This window comes from Dama dama, chromosome 21 (genome assembly GCF_033118175.1).
Source record: "Dama dama isolate Ldn47 chromosome 21, ASM3311817v1, whole genome shotgun sequence".
NCBI lineage: Eukaryota > Metazoa > Chordata > Mammalia > Artiodactyla > Cervidae > Dama > Dama dama.
Genome location: NC_083701.1, coordinates 6921784 through 6929957, shown reverse-complemented (window position 1 = coordinate 6929957; position 8174 = coordinate 6921784).

Here is an 8174-nt window from a genome sequence, read left to right as displayed (position 1 = left end):
GAGGCCACCAGACAGGAGTTGGCCGGGGAAACTGACTTGTCCTGCTTAGCTCGGGACTTTCCCAGTTTTCTATGGCAAGTTTGGAGAAAACTCTCAGTCTTGAGTAAGCCACAGATGAGTGAGCTTAGCTGACCACAGCCCAGCAGGGGTGAGAGCTAGCATATCCCCTCTTCTGTCCTGGATCCTCAGTCCAGGACTTACACTGGCCACACCCAATGGGAAGCTCGACTGCAACAAAGTCTGAATGACTCAGTCTCTAAAGGTCAGCTTGAGGGAGCACAGCACAGGGCAGAGGAGGACTGAAAATGGATATGTGAGGTGGAACGGAAAATACTTGTGCAGTAGGACACAGGCTACCTGTTGGGAACAAGAGACCACAGGGTTCAGTAGTTGCTGTGTCAGACTGTGAGATGTTTATACAAGACTCACTCCTTAGCGTGATATTCATGGCTCTGTAACATCCTCGACTTGGTTTCCCAATTTGCCCAGTGTGCTACCTGTACATACTCGCTACAGCCACCAGCACTCCTGTCCTTCACCACATCTACATGCATTGACTCCATGGAATTGCATAAAGAACGCTGAGTGCTGAAGAATTGATACTTTCTAGCTGTAGTGCTGGAGAAGACTCTTGAGAGTCCCTTGGATAGCTAGGAGATCAAACCAGTCAATCCTGTTGTTATTCAATCACTCAGCTCTGTCTGACTCTTTGTGACCCCACAGACTGCAGCATGCCAGGCTTCTCTATCCTTCACTATCTCCCAGAGCTTGCTCAAACTCATGTCCATTGAGTCAGTGATATTATCCAACTATCTTGTCCTCTGTCTTCCCCTTCTCCTCCTGCCTTCAGTCTTAAAGGAAATCAACTCTGAATATTCATTGGAAGGACTGATGCTTAAGCTGAAGCTCAATACTTTGGCCACCTGATGTGAAGAGCTGACTCGTTGGAAAAGACTCTGATGCTGGGTAAAATTGAGGGCACGAGGAGAAGGGAACGGCAGAGGATGAGATGGTTAGATAGCATCATCAACTCAATAGATATGAGTTTGAATAAACTCTTGGAGACAGCAAAGGACAGGGAAGCCTGGTGTGCTGCAGTCCGTGGGGTTGCAAAGAGTCAGACATGACTGAGCAACTGAATGACAACAAATGGCCTTGCTAATTCCACTCTGATGTCTTCCTTACCTCTTCTCTGGGCAGCTTATTCATTTCAAAGAATGTAACCTAACCTCACCACAGATGACCTTTTCCCTCCAGCCTCCCACTAGAGTTTACACCTTGCAGACTCTCACTGCTCACCTGTCTTGTCGTGTGGCTCTGAGTATCTCTCGGAACTTTCCCTGTGATCACTCAGATGGGAAGACTCGATTCAACAGTGTCTGTATCTTATTTATTTTTGCACCCCAAACCAAGCCTAGCATAATATCGTGCACCATGTGTGCACTCAATCAACTTTTGTTCTGCATAGAACTTAACTGAAAAACAAAGCTTGGCAGAGGTCTGAAGTCATCACAAGCACCATGAATGGCTTGAGCAATTTAATGAGAAGGGTAACACAGGTTGCCCTCAGGACCTCCTTACAGGTCTACTCTTGTGAAACAAAATGCTCAACTATCCATCTGCAGGATGATTTTGGAGCCTGCTGTCTTCAAATTAAAACCCAGTGTGGGGTTGAAGGACAAACATCTCACCAGCAGTGGGTTTGTTACCTTTGTGGAATGGTTACATGGTTCTTCCAGATAGAAAAGAGATTTATAGCACAATCAGCCAAAATGTATGTTGATAGATTGAGGAGAGGAAAACTTAGGCTTCTGTGATTTGTAATAAATAAGTAACGATGTGTTTTAGATACATTAAGCCAAATGTCTTTGCCCTGTTCTAAACAGTGCAAGAGAACATAAGTTATTTATTATGCATTTAGTTAGCAGCTGCCCACTGAACTTCTAATACTCCAGGTGATACCCTAAGGGGAGAGAGAGAAGACAGAAGATGGAGTGAGGAGAGAAGAATTTCAGTCCTACATCTGGCATCCTACAGGTGGCATCTCTACACCTGTGTGTCTGAACCTTGACATTTTACTTGACCTCTCAGAGTCCTGTTTCCACATCTATAAGGTTGGGATAATAATGAACTTCCTGCTTCTCAGGGCTTTGAGAATTAAACGTTGAAGACTGTAAAGTTGCATAAACATGACCTTGTAATTAACAGCTCAGTGATTCTCCATCTCAAGTTCCTTCCAGTAAAATGAAGGCCGTGGTGCCAGCTCTGTTTAGATCTTGGTGTGGATCACAGATTTAAGGAAATTATTGCATCTGATGGGAACATATCCCAATGCAGAGGCCCCAGGTTCCACCCTGGTCTTTGTGAACCAGTAGTCCCGCATTGACTTTAGAAGGAGCCCTACAGTTTTATACTGCCCACACTCCAGCCCTAAGTTCCTTTTTACTTGTATGAATTTGTGTGGCTCGAGTGCTCAATCACTCGGTTGTGTCTGATCATTTTGTGACCCCATGGATTGTAGCTGGCCAGGCTCCTCTGTCCATGGGATTTCCCAGGCAAGAATACTGGAGTGGGTTTCCTTCTCCCAGGGATCTTTCTGACCCAGGGATTGAACAAATTTCCTGTGTCTCCTACATTGCAGGTAGATTCTTTACCTGCTAAGCCATCAGGGAAGCCCGTGTATGAGTTTAAGTAAGCTATTTAATCCATCTTAGTCTATGATTCCTTATCCATAAAAAAATGAAAATGCTAATATTACCCCCTTCAAGAGGTTGCTGGTGGGTTTTAGAGGCACCATCTCTGCAGAGTGACTATCCCCGTGTGTGGTGCACAGTGCGCCTTAATAAAGGTAACTTTGATTACAAACTGTTTTGTAGTGAATTCCCTAACCTCTGTGTGCCTTGGCATGCTGAGTATGATAACACTTCAAAACATCATTGAAAAGATCTATCTCATAGACCAAGCATTGCAAGATGTTCGCTATTCTGGTAAAAGATGGTTTGGGAAACATCAGAGCAGGGGTGAACCAGGCTTATCCAGCCATGGTGATTTCAAGGTGTTCTTTACAAAATGTAACACGACTAATATATTTTCCTTTTAAAATTCAACATCTAATCACTCTGAAGAGGAAAGAAAAAAAAATGCATAGAAAAGAAATGTTCCCCGATGTTGGCATCTAATTTGGATCAGCGCAGTGCCAAGGTTTTCTGAGCTGTGTGGTAATCAGGAGCCCCTTGCTGCAGACAGTCTGCTTCCTTAGGCTTGTCCTAGGCCTGCTTCTCATTGCATCATTTTCTCCTCCAGTACTTCTCTCCATAGGCTGCTGGGCAGGAAATAGACCCCAGGTAATTGGTCACATTAAAACAGAACATCCAGATGCCTACTGAAAAGGAGATTTTAAAATTAGATTCTGCTGCAATTAGGAGGCTGTGTTCTCATCCTCTTTCTCAAGCCCCACTCCCATTCTAAGCAGAGTTTGTGTTCTAAAAACAAACGCAGGAGACTCTGACCCTAAAGGTCACCGTGTCGGTGGTGGGAGGGACTCTGGGCTAGGTTGGCATCTGCTGAGCCCGGCCTGCCTGCTGACTTCAGGGACGCCTTCCCTTCCTCTGCCTCTGTCCTTGCTCAGCTCTCTGACATCTCTCTGACATCTCGGACACCTGCTGCTGAGGGCCAGGGATAAGAAGAGAAGGGTGGCACGGAGGCTGCCCCTAAGCTCATCTGCATCTTCACGGAAATGATCCTATTCACTGGTTCACAGACAGTGCTTTTCCTACCTTGATTCACTCATTACACTCTTCTCTCTGCTTCAGTACATTTCTCCCCGAGGCCCCTGTCAGGGACGCTGCTTCTCCCAAGATTAGAGCACCAGTGATTGGCCTTTGGGACCTAGGGCTCGCCTTCCCTAATGATCTTATAATGGCTGCTGGGCTGAGTCAAGCCACCTGACAGATAAGGATGTCAATTATGCAAAGCCAAAATCATGCCTCCTTATTCGGAACCATGTCTCTCTAGTTCTCTTTTGTAAGAAGCAGAGCCAGACAATAGCAAGATAAATGCTCATCTTACACACATTTCTTAAATGTTTTTAGACTGTTTGGATTCAAGGTCCAACACAACCATGCCATGCAAAGAGGTAATAATACTAGTTTCCTCACTGATTACATACTGATGGAATTGAACTAAATGTGCTATATACAACAGCTTTTAGAATATCTTAGAACATTAATATTGTTAGTTATCACCCTTGTTACTCATAACACTTAGAGTTTTCCTCACCTCCTCTCCTGCACAGTGACTGACCAAGTGGGGGGAGGTTTCTGAGGGAAGAGGGCAGGGGATGATTAAAGGTGAGTTATTTGCTATTGATTTATTTGTTTTTTTGTCTGTTTGTTTGTTTTCAGTAGTTCAGTTCAGTTCAGTCGCTCATGACTGTTTGCGACCCCATGGACCGCAGCACGCCAGGCTTCCCGGTCCATCACCAACTCCCAGAGTTTACTCAAACTCATGTCCATTGAGTCAGTGATGTCATCCAACCATCTCATCCTCTGTTGTCCCCTTCTCCTCCCACCTGCAATCTCTCCCAGCATCAGGGTCTTTTCAAATGAGTCAGTTCTTCACATCAGGTGGCCAAAGTATTGGAGTTTCAGCTTCAGCATCAGTCCTCCCAATGAACACCCAGGACTGATCTCCTTTAGGATGGACTGGTTGGGTCTCCTTGCAGTCCAAAGGACTCTCAAGAATCTTCTCCAACACCACAGTTCAAAAGCATCAATTCTTCAACGCTCAGCTTTCTTTATAGTCCAACTCTCACATCCATACAGGATCACTGGAAAATCCATAACTTTGACTAGATGGACCTTTGTTGGCAAAGTAATGTCTCTGCTTTTTAATATGCTGTCTAGTTGGTCATAACTTTTCTTCCAAGGAGGCAGTGTCTTTTAATTTCATGGCTACTGTCACAATCTGCAGTGATTTTGGAGCCCAAAACAATAAAGTCCGTCACTATTTCCACTGCTTCCCCATCTATTTGCCATGAAGTGATGGGACCAGATGCCATGATCTTAGTTTTCTGAATGTTGAGTTTTAAGCCAAATTTTTCATTCTCCTCTTTAACTTTCATCAAGAGGTTCTTTAGTTCTCCTTTGCTTTCTTCCATAAGTGTGGTGTCATCTGCATATCTGAGGTTATTGATATTTCTCCCGTAAAAGTTGATTCCAGCTTGTGCTTCTTCCAGCCCAGCCTTTCTCATGATGTACTCTGCATACAAGTTAAATAAGCAGGGTGACAATATACAGCCTTGACGTACTCCTTTCCCTATTTGGAACCAGTCTGTTGTTCCATGTTCTGTTCTAACTGTTGCTTCCTGACCTGCATACAGATTTCTCAAGAGGCAGGTCATGTGGTCTGGTATCCCCATCTCTTTAAGAATTTTCCACAGTTTGTTGTGATCCACACAGTCAAAGGCTTTGGCATAGTTAATAAAGTGGAAATATATATTTTTTCTGGAACTCTCTGGCTTTTTTGATGATCCAACAGATGTTGGCAATTTGACCTCTGATTCCTCTGCCTTTTTTAGAGACCCTATAGAGACTGAGGCAGAGCTGTGTCTGAGCATCTCCTGAGGAGGTACTGGTCAGCAGGGGACTGCCGCAGGGGCAGGGGCTCTGGGTGCAGCAGACCTGGGTGTGGCATAAGCCCTCTTGGAGGAGGTTGCCATTAACCCCACCATAGAGCTCAGAACTTACACAGGAGTAGGAAATAGACTCTTGGCGGGCACAAACAAAACCTTGTGTGCACCAGGACTCAGGAGAAAGGAGCAGTGACCCCACGAAAGATTGATCCAGACTTGCCCGGGAGTGTCCAGGCATCTCCGGAGGAGGCATGGGTCAGTGGTGGCCTGTGGCAGGGTTGGAGCCAGTGAGTCTAGCAGTAGATGCGTGGGACCTTTTGAGGGAGGTCACCATTATCTTCATCACCTCCACCATAGTTTGGCCCCAGGTAAATAACAGAGAGGGAACACAGCCCCACCCTTCAACAGAAAATTGGATTAAAGATTTACTGAGCATGGCCCCGCCCATCAGAACAAGACCCAGTTTCCCCCTCAGTCAGTCTCTCCCATCAGGAAGCTCCCATAAGCCTCTTATCCTTATCAGAGGGCAGCCAGGTTGAAAATCACAATCACAGAAAACTAACCAATCTGATCACATGGACCACAGCCTTGTCTAACTCAATGAAACTATGAGCCAGGCCATATAGGGCCACCCAAGATAGACGGGTCATGGTGGAGAGTTCTGACAAAAAGTGGTCCACTGGAGAAGGGAATGGCAAACCACTTCAGTCTTCTTGCCTTGAGAACCCCATGAACTTGTTTTCAGAGACAGAACTTAGTAAGAATAGAGGCAGGTGACTTAGCATTTTCGGTCACACATCTGGAGGGCTGTTAGGGGCTTCCCCATAAACCTAGAGCACCTGCACAGTGATGGGGTTTGTAGACACAGTGAGCTGAGCTGGTCCCTCTCACACCTCCACCTCCTGCTTTAGTTCACTCTCACCTTCAATTCTGCTTCTGAGCTGCAGACCCCCAGGGCTCAGGAATGTTTTAGGAACCGGGTCACATTTCTGAGCAACCAGACAGCCTATGAGCCCCAAGATCTGGGTTTTGTCATAGATTCCCGTAGCTCCCCACTTTCCATTACCTGCTTACACTTAGCAGTTTTTGTGGGTAGAACAGTGAATTAAACATAAATGAATAGGATATTCTATACATTGTCCTTGGAGTGATGAGGTTTTTTCTGTCCTCAGGTGCAGGTTGCCTGGGTAAAAGCAAGCAAGCATACTGTGCCTCAAACTTGCCTGCAATATTTGGGTGGGATTTGCTTTTGCAGGCTCTAATTTCATGATGGATTCTGACTCCTGCACACTGAACTCACTTTAATTGTGATTTTTAGTTTTGCTCAGCTAGGAAGTGGTTTCTCTGCTGCAGAGGTCTGACCAGGACTCTTACTGGTTTTTGTTTGTTGAATTAATTTGTATTAGAGTATGGATGATGTACAGTGTTGTTTATATTCCGCTGTACAGCAAAGTGAATTAGTTACACACACACATAGACATCCACTCTTTTTTAGACTCTTCCCATATAGGTCACTACAGAGTATTGAGTAGTGCTGCCTGAGCTATACCGTAGGCCCTGATTAGTCATCTATTTTATATAGCTTATATAGTGTGTGCATGTCTATCTCACTGTTTTTACCCATGGTTCTTGGTAATTAGTTCCTAACATTCCTTTGCTCTGGTCTATCAGCTTTCACACATTTAGTGCCACATGTAGGAGTGGTAAACAGAATGCTTTTTTTTTTTTTGGTCACTGCTTCAACCTTCCTCACTTCTTCACCTTAGTTACTAAATATCCCAGAGAGGAGCAAAATTTGCCACCCCCGAATATCTCCTGGGCATGCAGATTATTTTGAGCTGAAAATGATCCAGACCCAAAAGATAGAAAGGATTTTTGATCCTCTCCCCTACTGGGATCTTCCCTAGTGACTCAGATGGTAAAAAAAAACAAACCTGCCTATAATGCAGAAGACCTGCGTTTGATCCCTGTGTTGGGAAGATCCCCTGGAGGAGGGAATGGCAACTCACTAAAGTATTGTTGCCTCCTTGGGGTTGCAAAGACTGAATGACTATTCCAGGAAGGGCATTGTCACCAGAGATAACACCAATGTGACCTAGGTGTAGACAGGGAAAGTGAAAGTCAAAGTCGCTCAGTTGTGTCCGATTCTTTGAGAGCCCATGGACTACACAGTCCATGAAATTCTCTAGGCCAGAATACTGGAGTGGGTATCCTTTCCCTTCTCCAGGGGATCTTCCCAACCCAGGAATCGAACCGGGATCTCCTGCAGTGCAGGCAGATTCTTTACCAACTGAGCTTTCAGGGAAGCCCTGTAAACAGGGAGGAACCTAGCAAATTGTCTTTTGTTAAAATTCCTCTCAGTGTCCATTGTCTCAGCTCAGCCCAGCAAAGATTTATTTACCAAACATTTGCTTTTTCATCTCCATATCAATTGCCTTCCTGCTCTTTGAGGTCCCCAACCGACACCCCTGATATTCTCTTTTGTCTTTAGCTGAAGATGATACTTAAGGTGAAGGTTTTGGCCATTTGGTGAGCTATTCTT